This window comes from Carassius auratus, unplaced genomic scaffold, assembly GCF_003368295.1.
Source record: "Carassius auratus strain Wakin unplaced genomic scaffold, ASM336829v1 scaf_tig00038805, whole genome shotgun sequence".
NCBI classification, from domain to species: Eukaryota; Metazoa; Chordata; class Actinopteri; order Cypriniformes; family Cyprinidae; genus Carassius; species Carassius auratus.
Window position 1 is genome coordinate 76,694 of NW_020526468.1, and position 15,954 is coordinate 92,647.

At 38.4% G+C, this 15,954-nt stretch overlaps 1 pseudogene; it reads left to right on the top strand.

Annotated features, from left to right (window-relative positions):
• Positions 1-15,954, top strand: part of LOC113083549 (plexin-B2-like) — a 120,128-nt pseudogene that overhangs the window by 26,971 nt on the left and 77,203 nt on the right.

Sequence of the window (15,954 nt, forward strand, 5' to 3'; positions counted from 1 at the left end):
TTGACTTGTGGCTAATAAACTCAATGGCTCTCCTTCTTTCCTATAGCCACCGTGTTGAACGTTTCTCTTATTCATTTTTCACTGAATGGTCTATTTCCCCCTCATACCCTCTCCAGCTGTGAAGAACACTTTGATTTTTGTTTGTTCATGTCAGCATAGTGTAAGCAGGTGGCCCAGCAGCTCTCCTGAATTATCCTTCATGGGCCATTGAAGTGTCTGTTGAAGCAGCACAAGTCTATGTCTTCACACTGATTTCTGGTGAAAGCGGCATTTACTGACTGGCCGATAGAAGTATTTATTGAACAAAAGCTCCTGACATCTACAGCTTGAAAGGATTGAACAGCGAATCCAAACATGAATCCAAACACCAGGTTAATATTCAGGTGGGTTGAGTGTAGGCTGGTAAACTACAGCAAACTCTTGCGGCAGGGAGAGCGTTTTCCCCATCGTGGGATCATGCATTTACATGAAGCTTCAGTGTATTGTAGTGTCTGGGCAGAAAAATCACTTAGCACAAAGCTTTCATATGCCTTCAAATGCTCTCTCTCGTTCGGATGCCCTTTGCTACCCCCTTGCTTGTTCAGCTTTAGAAATCCTCTCCGATTCGCTCTGAGGGTAGCAGCTGTCAGCTACACATATACTCAGGAAATTTCATTCAGGATCGAGAGGAGAAATCATGTGGCTTATGAAAACGATGTCTCTCCGGCTCATGTTCTCGTCTCGTTTCAGGCTCGTTCGCTCACTCATTAAATATTCTCAGGCTTGCATTCACAGACCCCAAACTGTGAATCCGCGAATTCACTCGACACTCCAGTGAGTAGTAAGGTTTGATCCCTCTTTCACTCGCCTTTCTCACTTCTACACTCACCTTGTCATTTCTCTCTCTCACTTGACTTTCTTTGGAGTGGAGTCTCCTGTGGATTCCCACTCGATCCGGATGTTTGCCTGCAGACTGTATCACGTTTTTTTCCCTTTGTATAATTCTCTTCATCACATCATTAAAGACTCCTCTTTATCTCCCTTGCATCATTTTTCACATTTATGTGAGAAGCGCAATTTTTGCAGTGTAATCTCAACCTTTTTGTCTTCTGTATTTTTTATTAAAATATATATATATTTTTAATCATCCTTGGAAGATAATTTGACTTGTTAAAACTTGTTTTTGAAGAAATTATATGGAATTCTATTGTATTTTTCTCATTTCAATTTATTTTAAATATAAATCTTATGTAAAATTATAAATGTATTTACTGTCACAGCTCAAAAAAAAAAAAAAAAACATACTCCAAACTTTTGAATTGTAGTGAGCAAATTGATTATGTAGTATATAATTACTTGTACACTAAAATTGTTCACACTGCCCAACCCTGGTTGAATCTACAGCTTGACGCTTGTAGATAAGGGATAAGTTGAAACTGTATTTGTTTACCATTTGCATTGGCAGCTTTTAATACCATTTGAGCCTTGAGTGATTTTAAACAGGCTGCTGTTAGCTGATTGATAACGTTTAGTGCGACATGGCTGCGGTTTCACTGGGGCTGCAAATCAAAGGATGAAGCAGTACTGCACATCACTGAAATCCAGCACTGGGCCCAATACCGAGCCCTGAGGGACACCATAATGGCTGCATGTACCGCAGATTTCATATTGTTGCACTGCTGGAGCTAATGGGGCGGCGTTTGGGTGAATGCTTGAATCTCACATTACTCACAATCTGCCTCTCTAATGGCTCTTCAACATTTTAAATCGTTTTCACTGCTAAAACAAGCTCTTGGCGGGTCCTCGATTAGGGCATCAGCGGACTTGTAATGATTTTCTGCATTGTTGTTTTTTATGGAAACATTGAAATCTAAAACCATGCTTACACTGAGTTAGACAAAGGGTCAGTTCACTAAAAAGTGTAGTTCAAGAAGTTTAACCTGTTTATTCTAGTTTAACCAGATGCTGGTTAAACTGCTAACTGGCCTGGAAAGGCTGTAATTGCATCTTTCAAGTTGCATTTTTCACTTTTTTTCAAGTGTTTGTGCCGTAACTGATTAGTGAAATTTCTTTTAGTGTACTGTGTGTAAAAACAACGCAGATTGTGTGTTGATGTTGTTAACAGGTGCAATTAATTCTTAGCAAATCCCTCACCTAAATATTTAAAGAGTCATATTCCTCTAGCTCTATTCATTCTCCATTGTTGCGTGATGTGTTGACCCTCTGGGAATGACTTGCAGACAGATGTGGTCTAGCTTTGCTCCTTATTGACGGACTCCCGCTGGTTTTGGCTTCGATACCAGTGTGGGAATCATCACATCCAACACCTGTTCCTCTGCTTAGCACCTTCTTGTCTTCCTGAATGATTTGCTCTCTCAGGAACATTTCTGTGAGGCTTTATCTGTTTTCTTCCTTGTCTCTTTCTCTCTCCCTCAATCTCTCCTTCTCTGCTTAAGCTCATTAAATGTTTCCGAGAGAATAGGAAATCAATGGTGCATATGGCGTGATAGAACTTTTTTCTTGATTCGTTTTACCCTGTATTTATCTGTTTTCACATATCTCTCTCTTTCCTTCATTTATCTCATTGTTTGGCAAGATATATTCACTTGAGAAGCAAAATTGCGGAAGATATTGAAGGGGCAGTTCACTAAAAAAATATTATGGTGAATAAATAATGTCCGAATATTCATTTTCAGGTGAACGATCCAATTTTTGCAAGCAGTTTTATGCTTAAAATGAGTTTGCCATTGGGGTAAGACAAACTAAAGTAATTTTAAGAGAGTATATCTTGAATTAAATTTTTAATATCCAATGCAGTCTTGCTTCTAAAGTAAATTTATCCTGATGTTTAGACATTTGTACCTGAAAGCAAGACAAATACTGATTAAGAAATTATTATTTTTTCTAGATTTTCCCACTCATCTTCCTCTGGGGCGGCAGACTGTAAGGTAGGAATATGGTTGTTTTCAGATGTGCTCTTCATCTTATAGGCAGATGAGCCTTGGCTTGGTGGCCGTCCAGTGTTTCTAGTTGAAATGGGTATGCAGCACTTGGTTAGGTTCCAGCATGTCCTTTATTCATCCTGACACACATCAGGCTTCTGGTTTCCAGCGGGAAGAGCTTCTGGAAGGAAAATGAGAATGTGTCTGATTGCTTCAAATGTTTATCGTTTGCCCTCCTCTCATTCAATCATCCTTACTGGCTCTCTCAGCGTTGAGCTGTGGGTTTGATTAGTCAGCCTAGTGGAGGATGACAGCATGCTAAACTGCCTTTCTAAAGTGACTGACATCAGGTTTCTTCCTTAAGAGGACCCTATTTGCTTTCTTTTTTGTTCATGTCTTTGGTCTTGTTGTACATTATTTATCAGGTTCTCTGATTTCTAAACTAGAAATGACCATATCAGCCTCTGAAATGACTTTTTTACCCATTGACATGAAACAAGCTGGCACATGTAGGGAAATAATCGTAACCATTAATCTCAAAACCTTGAAATCCAAGAGCCAATCAAATCTTATGTGGGTGGGTCTTGGTTTAGTTATGATTTAATAATGATTTACCCTGAAACATGCCACACATGCTTCATTAAATGTGTTTACGTCTTGATTGTGGTGAATTTCCGAGTGAAATGGAATGTATGGTGGGACTTTATTTTATGTACTGCTAACTGTTTTGGGTTATGAAAAGTGGCTTATACATAGTAGATCGAAGCCAGAAGTTTTTAAACAAAGTCTCGTATGCTCATTAAGGCTGCATTTAGGAATATGGTTGTTTTCAGATGTGCTCTTCATCTTATAGGCAGATGAGCCTTGGCTTGGTGGCCGTCCAGTGTTTCTAGTTGAAATGGGTACAGTAAAAAAAAAACAGCAATATCTGAAATATTATTTCAATTTAAAAACTTTTCTATCTGAAGATATTCCTGTGATGCAAAGCTGAATCTTCAGCATCATTACTCCAGTCTTCAGTGTCACATGATCCTTCAGAGATCATTCTAATATGATGATTTACTGCCCCCAAAAAAGTTTCTGTTTATTATAAATGTTGAAATTCATATTATATTTTTGAGGAAACTGTTTGTCAAGATTTCTTGACAAATAGAAAGTTAAAATAAACAGCATTTATTTAAAATGGAAATAGTCAAATTAGATCAATTTAATGCATCCTTGCTGAATAAAGGCATTCATTTCTTTTGAACTTTTGTGCCGGTAGCCCCCCCAAACCCTCCCCCCAAATAAATAAATAAATACAATTTCATAATTCCAAATGTATGTACTGTATATAATGCCAAAGTAAAGAAAGAAGACTGTTTAGAGTTCTTAATATAACTAAGCACCACTTAAAGCTGCAGTAGGTAACTTTTGTAAAAATATATTTTTTACATATTTGTTAAACCTGTCATTATGTCCTGACAGTAGAATATGAGACAGATGATCTGTGAAAAAATCAAGCTCCTCTGGCTCCTCCCATTGGTCCTATTGCCATTTGCAGAAAGTCATCCGCTCCCGTTAAGAAACAACCAATCAGAGGTCCGGTCCGTAACTTTGTTTGTGTTCAAAATGTAGAAAAATGTATATAATAAGTGAGTACACCATGAATCCATGTTTGTTGCTTGTCCTGAATCACTAGGGTGCACCTATAATAAGTGTTTATATTCGGACTATTTTAGATTGCTTCGGGGATACCGCGGCGAAGTAACACAGTACCTTTGTGATTCTTCATAGACATAAACAGAGAGAAGTAGTTCCGGCTACGATGTTCTTCCGCAAGACGCAAGCAGTTCTGTTTATTAACAGCTAGAGCGTCAAAAGTTACCGACTGCAGCTTTAAGCTGCAATACCAAACAGCACCACAGGGAGACGCCAAAAGAAAACTAAACCTGGTGCCTTAACCTGACTGTACGCTACTATACGAATCCATTCAGAATAACTAAACCACTGACCTGCACATAATCGAAAACCCCTTCAGCTGGCATACATTATAAAACACCCAGACACTGAAGCTTTGACTCAGTACCAGCAACATGTGAGAACTGCTGGTGTGCACAAAAAACAGGCAGTAAACTAATCACTTAAGGTATTGAAGTGCTGGTACTGCGTACTGGTGCGTACTGGCCCATTTAAAGAACTGACATTATGCCTGTAAAAGTATTTTCAGAGGCAGAGCAAGTTATTAGATTGTGATGAAAGATTACGAAGACATCTAGATTCTTTGGAAGAATGTGCACCAATGAATCATTCACATTAAGACCACGGACGTGTATTAAGAAAGTAAATCAAGTACATTTTGACATGTTTCCTTTGTAATTTAATCCTTCTTTGTCTCAGCAAGCTTGGCTCAATATGATGTACTATAACCTGAGCGTGTAAAAAACACACACACAGCCTCAGCACTTTCCAGCGTTCTGGCCGTATTTCAGGCTTCTGCTTCGCTATCAGCAGCGGAGCAGCTTCGCTCTCGCTGTTCGGCCAAGCCTGGGAAACAATACGTGCTCTTATTTATTTATTATTTTCAGAAAGAGGCCGTTTGTTGTTGTGTCGGGGGGAGCGAGTGTGTGTGTGTGTGTGTGTGTGTCAAGCTGTCGGGCAAGTCCAGGCACAGCCCATTGTGAGGAATAATGGATGCTATGGCCACTATCGCAGGAGTTATCTCCCTCACACACACACATACGGGGGCTTGAGGAGCTGGTGATAAATTAATTTGAGACTCGCTGTCTGCGATCAATAAACCACTAGCAGCAGATGAGTGAGACCGAGCTGCCGCTCTCCATTTCTACTTTACTTCTCTCCATCTGCTCCGCCCTGGCTCCTTCAGTCGCTCTTGTCTCGTCTCATCTCTCATTCTCATCCCATCTGTCCGTCTCTCATCATCTGCTATACTTTTGTCATATCGCATCTCACGTTTGTCTCTTATGTTACTCTGCTTGTTTGTCCAGTCTCGTCTCGTTATCTTCACATTGTTTATCGTCTCACTTCTGCTCTTGTTGTCTCTTATTATGCTCTCTTCTTTTCTTATCGTGTGTCACAATGCTTATAATTTCTCGCCTTGGGTCTCATTATCATTTTTTAAATCTATTTCTTCTCAGCTGCTCTTGTCTCTCTTCACTTCTTACTTTTCTTATCACATTATCATCTTTTTTTTCTCATAATGTCTTTTGTTGTCGTCTTTTTGCTGCTTTTTGCTGCTTTTTCATATCTTCTCCAGTCTCATCTTTTCTGGCCTTTTTTTTCTCCTCTCTCAGATGAATGTCAGCGGTGGTCGTGGAGGCCTTGTTTGAGGGCGCATGTGATCGCTGGTCAGTCACACACACGCTCTCACACATCATTGTTCAATTACTAACACTTAAATGCACAAAGAACAGCTCAGATGTGCTGCGAGTGTGTGTGTGTGTGTGTGTGCGTGATTGTTTCCAGCTGTAGGGATTGATCGCCGAATGAAAGTGTAATGGGAGATGAGCTCTCATCTCAACCCTCACTGGAACAGAACAGAGATTGGGTTACAAACACCAGCCGTGTGACACACACACACACACACAGCACGTGATCACAAATCTCCAGACAGCGTCACACGCTCTCAGAAATCTTCAAAAGAAAATTGTGAATGCTAATCAGATGTTTTTGTCTATTTCTGGTATGTGAATACTCTAATGCTCGGACTAATTAAGCCTTCCATAATAAACCTCCTCCATTCTCTTCTCTCTCTCTCTCTGTCTCACACACACACACACACACACACACACAGCACTAACGCTCCTCCCAGAGGACGTGTTGCATCTCTCATTCTCTTCTCATCACATCTCTTTAGTCCTCACCCTGATTAGCTTCTCATGTTCTCGTCTCTTCTCAATCCAGTCATCTTCTCATTCACTTCTCATTCATTTATCTTATCTCCTTTCATCACGTCGTCTCGTCTCATCTCTTGATTTCTCATCCCTTTTCTGGTCTAGTCTTACCTCCTCTCTTCTCAGTTGTTTGGTCATCTCATCTAAGCTCTTCCCATTTCTCATTTTCTCATCAACCCTTGTTTTCCCATCTCTTTTCATCAGTCACTCTCTCATTTTCTCATCTCTAGTTTTCTCACCTCGTCTTTTCCCTGTTGTTTTCTCATCTCTTCTCATCAGTCATTTTCTCATCTCTACTCAACTCTCATATCCTCATCTCTGTTCTTCTCAACATTCCTTCGCTCTTCTCCTCTCTTGTCTTTGTTTCTGGGCTCTTCTCATTCTCCTCATTTCTCATTCCATCTGTGTATTGGTTGTATCATGGCTGTGGTCCACTGCACCTGTTGCAGTTAGCGTAAAGTAAGTGTGTATATGTGTGTGTGTGTGTGTGTGGCTGCTCACCTCCGCCAAAACATCAGACCTGCCACTGAAAAGTGTGTGTGTGTGTGAGAGGGGTCTTGTCACAACGACCCTCTGCTCTAATGAAGCCAGGGTCAGGACTGTGCGTGTGTGTGTGTGTGTGTGTGTGTGTGTGAGGGTAGAGAGCAGCTAATTGGTGGAGCTGCCAGCACTGTGTGTGAATGAAGCGCCAGAAGAGAAACACACACAAATACAAGCTATTAAACGGCAAACACACTCCCGCACCCCTCAATCTGCTCAGCCTGGACTCTTTCATAACATTCACCAGAAAGCGGCGATTCAAAATAAGACAACCAGAGTCAAACTCCTGGCATTTTGATTCTGACATGTTTTATGTACTTTATTTACGGTGCTTTCCTACTAGAGATTTTGACGCAGACCAAAGCGTCCATTTGTCAGAGTTCGGTTCATTTGGTTCTGCATGAAAAGATTGATATGAACACAATCAATCTTGAATGTCATAATTTAATTATTAAAATATGCAGCCGTGCTCCTAGTCATATTAAAGAGTAGCCTAGTTCTCATCTGAATGCATTTCACCATTGCCTTCACTCTTTTCACGTCTCTTGCAATTCATCGCCAAAAGTGCCATTCTTTCTCTCTCTGTGTAGCCTATGTGTAAAGTTTCAGTGGTATATCCAACTCTGCAAACACATGAATAAAACAGTGCAAATGTCATCTTTTAAACTAAATCATTATGTAGTTCATGTTGCGAACAGCTGCCGAGGCATACTCACGTTGATGATGCATATTTGCAGGAACCAAGTCTGAAAGCAAGCTTTGTTTGTATTAGTTTATTTCACTTGCGTCCAGTGGAAATGCAGACATTGATTCGCTGTCTTATACAGAAACATCAAACTGTTAAAGGCTGGGACACACTACATGAGTTTGCACCGATTTGTCCTCCAAATTTACAGTCTGGACAAGCTGTCTGCAAATTTGATTTGACCGATTTCATAGAAAATCATGTAGTTGATGATGGTAACAAACTCCTTTTTTTTTTTTTTTGCTTCAGACATTCATCCATCCTGTTGAAGGATTTCAAACATTGAGATTTTGAGCAGATTTTAGAACACATAGAAGGCACGTGTTTCTGCGTGGGTTTGTTGTGATCAGAACAACTTTAAAGTCTGGTAGTGTATGACCCGCAGTTGTTTAGGGTATGATTGCAAGTTATTCCCCTGTAACAATTTATAGAGTCAGAAGTGCATGTTTTCTAGTGTTTACAAAGTTTAGCAAGTCGTGTCGTGTATTCCAGCCTTCAGGTGCACTCATATTTCAGACATTTCTGTTTCATTTCTGTTCAGGCAAAAGGTTCAATGATCTATTGTCAGAAGTCACTTTAAAACCAAGCAGCTTAGAATTTTGAATGGTCTGAATCTGTTGTGAAATCTGCATGGGAAATTTCTGTGTGTATTTCTACTGAAATCGTTTGCGTCACAGAAAAACACTGGTAAATCTGATTGCATTTTAAGTTCTAAACACAAACATTTTAATCTCAAAGTCCATTTTTATTTAATGTGAACACTTAACAGCATACAAAAATGCTGGGTTGTTTCAACCCTTCTTTAGGTCAAAATGTATTAACACAAATTTTGGGTGAACAATTTAATTGAAAAAATGTACCTAACATTTAGTCCATGTTTTACCCTAAGTTGGGTTGAAACAACCCAGCATTTTTTAGAGTGTAGCTTTTGTTAAAAGCCTGGCTTACTTTCCATAGACTATGTATGTTTATCATTATGGTATTGTCATATTGTGTTTCAAAAAACACTTACCGTATTTTCCGGACTATAAGTCACACTTTTTTTCATAGTTTAGCTGGTCCTGCGACTTATAGTCAGGTGCGACTTATTTATCAAAATTAATTTGACATGAACTGAGAGAAATGAATCAAGAGTTCACATTACCATCTCCAGCCGCCAGAGGGCGCTCTATGCTGCTCAGTGCTCCTGTAGTCTACACTGAAGACATAGAGCGCCCTCTCACGGCTGTAGACGGTAATGTTTTCTCTTGGTTCTTGGTTATAAATAAATGCGACTTAAAGTCCAGTGCGACTTATATATTTTTTTCCTCATCAAGACGTATTTTTGGACTGATGCGACTTATACTCAGGTGCGACTTATAGTCTAAAAAATACGGTACTCTAAGCGTCACAAGAATGCAGCTAATGTACTGCCTCAGATAGCCAACCTTCATTCAAAATGAGAACTTCTAGCTACTTTGTTGCTGGTTTGTTGTCTTAAATGGATAGTTTATCCAAAATTGTAAAAAAAAAAAAAAAAAAAAAAAAAAAAAAAGTAAATCAAACAGGTTTAGAATGACATGAGGGTGCGTAAATAATGGCAAAATTAAAAATTTTGGCAAACTATCCCTTTACATCCGAATGGTCTATTGATATTCAGCCGTCGAATTTCTATCAAGAAATCATTCTCAGCTCAAAGCTCATAAACTCATTGAATCGGTCTGCTTTAGACTTTCATTTTTAAAGTAGTTTCATTGTAATTATATTTTCCAGCCAATTTGTGTTTGATAGTCAGCTGATATCGTTACGCGAGTCAGCAAAACTGCAGAACCCCTTCAACAAAGTCCCCCTTGTTCTCCTAAACATTTCCCTTCCAGCTCTGCTCTTCCACACGCCCCCTCTTTTCCACGCGCTTATCAAAGAGACCGAGCGCAGAAGAATGAAAGAGAGGGTTATAAAAATGAGAAGTGATAGTAGGTTTCAGCCTTTTGTAATGAATATCTCTTGGAGGTATTGAAATGCTAATTTTATGCTCGCATTTGACAAACTCGCCGATATGTGAGGAAAAATATAGGCGGCTGAAACCGACCCCAACTTTGGCTTCATTTATGTGTTTTACTGTTTTGATGTTTAGCAGCGTTTCTCTCTCTGAGTTGTTTTCCACCTAGCTTTTCCATTTGTCTTCCAAACACACACATTCAGGGGTGTGTGGGATTTGGCAATGTTGGGAAGCTAGTTTTAAACTGGAGCTTGCCAAGCTACAAGCTAGTTAAAGAAATAGTTCACCCAAAAATGTTGAATATGTGTTGGTAAAAAACCCATGTGATTTTATTTTTTTTTATGCAGTGGAGCATAAAAATACTTTGAAAGAAAACTTTAAAGACTATGCTGGCTGCTTTTCAAGCATCTTTAATACATAGGGATTGAAGTAAAAGCACCATAAAAGTGAACCATGGAAATTTACAGATTCACTAAAATGAATCAGTTTTCCCATTGCGGTTGATTACGGCATCAGTTTGCATTGATGTAAAGTTGTGGGAATTATATATAGCATCAAAAAATTGTGGTATATGGTTTTTAGGTGCTAGTACTCATGGGAAAAAGTGACCTGCTTGAAAGGCGACCAACTATTGTGAAAAGATCTATGCTACTGAAAAAATGTAGTTGGATAAGTATTGGTGCTAATTTAAGTTAGCTTCTTTCTGTCACTGTGCTTGAGTGATTTCCACAGACTTGTTGTAGTGCTGCCAGTGTAAAGTGTCCTCTGGCTGCATCTCTCCAACACGGGGGGAAAGTGAGAGAGACACAAATTGAGAGGGGGTCAGAGAAATGAGGTGCACTGTAATTAGCCGAGTCGCTCTTTCTCACCGTTTCTCTCTCTCTCTCCTCGTTAAGGCGTTTCTTGCTGCTATTGTTTGGCTATCACATCCTGAGGGAAACAGCACATCTCTCACTCAATCTCTTAGTTTTAGATTCTTTTATTTTTCCCTACGGCCTAGAAAAATCACTGTGCAGCTTGGACGCCGGCCCCAAAAACACTGGGTATGAATCTCAAAAACCTCTGGCTGTGCGGTCCAACTTGTAAGCAATGACACGGTGGATGTGAAATAGAAAAGGTACCCAGTATTTTCCCTTTTTAGACCATCTCAGCTGTTTTTCATACTTAAGGGTTTAAAATGTCAACAAATCAAATCAAAATTGACCCTGTTTACTGTCTTAATGCATTTTCCCACTCTTAGGTTCTGCCCTACATGTTTTTTTTATAGTAAATATTCAGCAAAATGTGTTACAAATGACATTTATTGACTTTGATTTGTCGACTTCCAGTGATTTAAGTATTAATAGGCACAAAGTGAAAAACAGACAAGGAATAATGTTGATCTGAGTTTTTTTCCCCCAAATACTGAAGCAGTATTACTTAAAAATTTATGAAACTAAAATTTAAACCGTAAATATAAAAGCTTATTAAAATATATGGTATATAAATAATATTAAAATTATAAAATAATAATTAAAATGACAAAGTAATAAAATTAGCAAAAGTACATAACAAAATTACTAAAGCTTAAACATTGTAATTGTAGGACTTCAACCTAATCTAAAATATATATAAAAAAAGAAATTATTGCCTTGGCAAATAATTGAAATAATTGTTTCATGTAATATTTGCATTTTACTCTATTTGTTATACTTTAGTACACTGTAGTGAAGTACAAGATGACATTTTATGGTTTTAAACATAAATAAAACATTAAATATATTCTGATAATTTGTGATTTTGTTGCTCGTCTCAGATTTTTCACTTTCAATGTAGATAGAAGACACTTGGCTGGGAAACTCTTGTTTTGTAGCATAACATTATGATGGGGTAAGCTTCGCTTCAGATGCAGAAGCATTTAATTTCACAAGCATGTGAAATCTGCTTCATAGATTTAAAAGCATGTACCCCACCCCATGTCTTTGTTCCTCCATTATTTTTGCACAGAGCTTGATGCAGTCCTGGTTTCCTCCTGCTGTCAGTCGCAGCTCTCGTACCTACAGCAAACCGTTCACAGGTTTTTTCTTTTCTCATGACAGGTGAACCCCCGACCCCAGCGGGCTCCTCGTCCTGCTGTTCGGGTAATTGGTGAATGACGATTCACCCCGCGGCAAAACCAGAATGAATATTACCATTCCTCATTTATTCAGGGCCTAATAGAGCGGTTTTTATCACTTCATTTGAGTGCAAGAAAGGGAACCAAATCATTGTCGGTGGTTATAAAAATGAATCATTTCCCAGCGCCTGATATTGTTCATGAAAAACGTGGTTTGTAGTTGCAACCCAGAGACCAACTCTGAAGTTTGTTCAGGTTACCTGAGTGAAAATGGTCTCGTTTATGGGTAATATGTGCTGTCAAATGTATCCATGAAGGTTATTGTGACACGAAACCTTTTGAATGCAATTAATCAAATTTTCTTGCATTATGAACCAATTTCTATCATGCTACGACCCCTGATCAGTGACTGTGTCGACTGGCCTCACCTCATTTAACAGATTTTCTGCTAGCTGTGTATGAATATTAAATAAACTCATGATTGCTGTAGTTATTCATTTTTTTTACAAAGGATATACCATGGTAACCATATTTTCATGTTAAATCCCACAGTTACTACAAGTATTTTTATTTTTATTTCTGTTAGCTCAAAATGTATATGCACTTTTGGTGACGGGTTTAGCTAACTGTAGTTAAGTTATCTCTATTTTATTGTAATAAATTGTTATATATATATATATATATAAGTATTAGTATTGTAAGGCTTATTATTTTAGTATTTTAATTTAGTCAGTTTTTTTCAGTTTTCAGTTGTTAATTTTATTTTATATTCATTTTTATCTTATTTTAGAATTCCCCCCTAGATTCTAGATGTTTTTTTTCTGACTTCAGATTTTTATTTCAGTTAGTTTATAGTCATAAAAATATATTTTAGTGTAGTTGCAGCTTTTCCCTGTATTTCTATTTAAGTTAACGATATTGTATTCACATCGTGTCTGTTTTAGTTGCTGCCATGTTGTTAAACTCGAATTGCTTTTGTGTTTTTATGTGTTTTTTTTGCACATTACTGCACTGTTGCCAAGGTCTTCTGGGTGGTTGCTAGGTGGTTTCTTACTGGTCTTAACCTTGAGTGTGGGATTTCTTGCCTGTTTTATTGTCAATCACAAGTATGATTGTTAAGAGTAATAACTATATTAAGTTTGGCGTTTTAAACGAAGCTAAGGTTACCATGGGTCAGTTTTGTAAGAAAACACCTTCTAGCTCTACAGTCCGAGGGTCGTCATGAGCTGTCGCAGTTTTTCGTCTACAACTGTGTGCTCTGCAGGACGGATGCTATGAAAACAACTCTTTCCTTCCCCCCCAGCCCCGACACAAAGTCCAGGCCCTCCAGTATCCCATCACCCCCTGCGACTATCCAAGCTGTTATGGCAGGATGGGCTGTGAGTGGCTGTGCCAGGGCGCGGCAGGACCGGATCCGACCGGTGGGCGACCGGCTCCTCCTTCTCCTCCAAGCTGCCGTGTATGCTAAGCGCCTTGCCGCTAGCCGGAAAGATGCTTCAGTGAGGACAGATTTGTCATTTTGAGAGCAAAGCGATTAAACTGTGTAATACCTAGCAAGGACGAGCAACAGTCAAACTGTCACGTCTGAATTAACAACATGAGTGTCAAAGTTTTGGTGGTGTGCTCTGCGATTCTGATGAAGCAGATGGTACGGCTCACATCCAGACCTTACCTGAGCTTTTAGCACTTCACAGAATGATTCTGCTGCAGCTCAAGGAAAATTTAATTGGGGGAGAGATTCGATATGCTTGAATTTGATTACGAGACTGACACTTTTATGTCCACAGTTTTGCAAGAACACTCCACTAGAACAACAACACAATTTTTACTTTCTCTGAAGATAAAATAAGTGGGGTTTACATGGGCAAAAAAACACCAACACAACTGGAAGTGTGTTGTGGGGCCGTTTCCAGGTGGTCCATAAAAAAGCCCATATTTGAGGATCTATAATATTCTGGCTTTGATATGTTTAAGGTTTTATTTAAATCTGGTTGTAAAGTTCGCAGTAAGGTTTTAGGTGCTACTGGTTTGTTTCTAATTTGGTTGCTCTGTTAGTTTGTAAGGCAGAATGTAGCTAGTAAGTCATATACTGTAATATTACATTTTACCTTTATTGATTAAATAAGAAGATTTCGTAAACAGAAGCAGTGTGGGATAAATGTACATATCAGTTTATCTTGTTACCATTGCTTTGACTCTGTAAATGGTAATAAATTGACATTTCATTCGAAAAATATGGAAATATGAATAACTGTATATTGAACTGTATCAAACATAAATCAGAAGCAATAAATAATAATACAGCGTTGTAATAAAGTGTTAATGGTAAAAAATTCAACTTCCATTGAAAAAATTAAGCATATAATAATCAAATTATTATAATTGAATTATATTATTATGAAAGTTATGTTTGTTATTTTTATTTATACCTTTTGTTAAAACTATAAATGGTAATAAATTCAGTTTCCTGTATCCCTGAATTTTTTATTTATTTAAAGAATATCAGAAGTAATTAATATATACCAATGCAGTAAACCTATGTTAAATCATTTTAACTCATTTATTCCTCCATGATTTTTTAAAAGTGTTATAAATTACATTTTCTTTAAAAAAAATGGTGCATAAATAATCTAATTATTATAGCTATATATGTATGGACAAATGCTATTTAATGCTATCTATTTAAATATTTAGGAACTGGGAAAACTGATGTATATTCATTTTAATCAATGTTTCTTTGGATAAATTGCATTCTGTGGCATTAACGAACAGGGTGACGCGTTGTTTTAGGTCTGCCAATTAATTCAGCCATTACTCCTGCTTAGAGGCTTATGTAAAAATTTAGTTTGTATATACTTATGTTTCAACCAAGTTTACAGGGGGGGTGAAATGCTCGTTTTCACTCAATATCCTGTTAATCTTGAGTACCTATAGAGTAGTACTGCATCCTTCATAACTCCAAAAAGTCTTTATTTTTATTATATTTATAAGAGAAAGATAGTCTGTACCGATTTTTCCCGGAAAAACACGAGCGCCTAGAGGCGTGACGTGTGGGCGGAGCTAAAGAATCACGAGCGCGAGTAGGCTTTTGCGTTGAGAGCGTTTGGAAGCTGTGACACAGATCCAGAGGCTGAAATTTAACAAGAGCAGCATCAGCAAAGGCGTCTCTATGTGGTATGTACTGAAACTGTATATATTTGCTTAGCGGTTTTGGAAAATGACTAAGTTCCACTTTATGTCATCTTTTTTTTTTTTTTTTTAAGCAGTACACGTGGAAAGTGCAGTTTGATGACAACATCGCATGTTGTTTACTTGATGTGCTTACGCGCCGATAGCTAAGTTAACAACACTGAGATATTTGAAGCAGTTTTACTCACCGCATGCGGTTCCAACACACGATCGTGACCCTTTTTCGTTGGGATTGCATCATCCTTAAGAAATAAACGATGTGCAAATCCGGCGTCAAACTGGGCCTTTGTTTGTAAAACAAGCATCTTCGAAATGCAGGGAACAAACAAAAACACTTGCACAACTCCGTTGATGCTCTGTAAAAATAAACTCCATCCACTGGTCCCTTAATGCTGTTTCTCTTTTGGTAATCTGTGCAGGGTTGTCTTGCCCTGGCAACCAAAAACACACTTCTTTTGTGACTTTTCGCGACGCTCTCGCTCTGATCAGTGAATGTCTGTGCTCTCAGTGCTCTGCTATACGGGAGCGCGCGCTCTTCCGGCAGAAGTGCCCTTAGGACCCATATAAGGAAATTCCGCTCCATCTAACGTCAC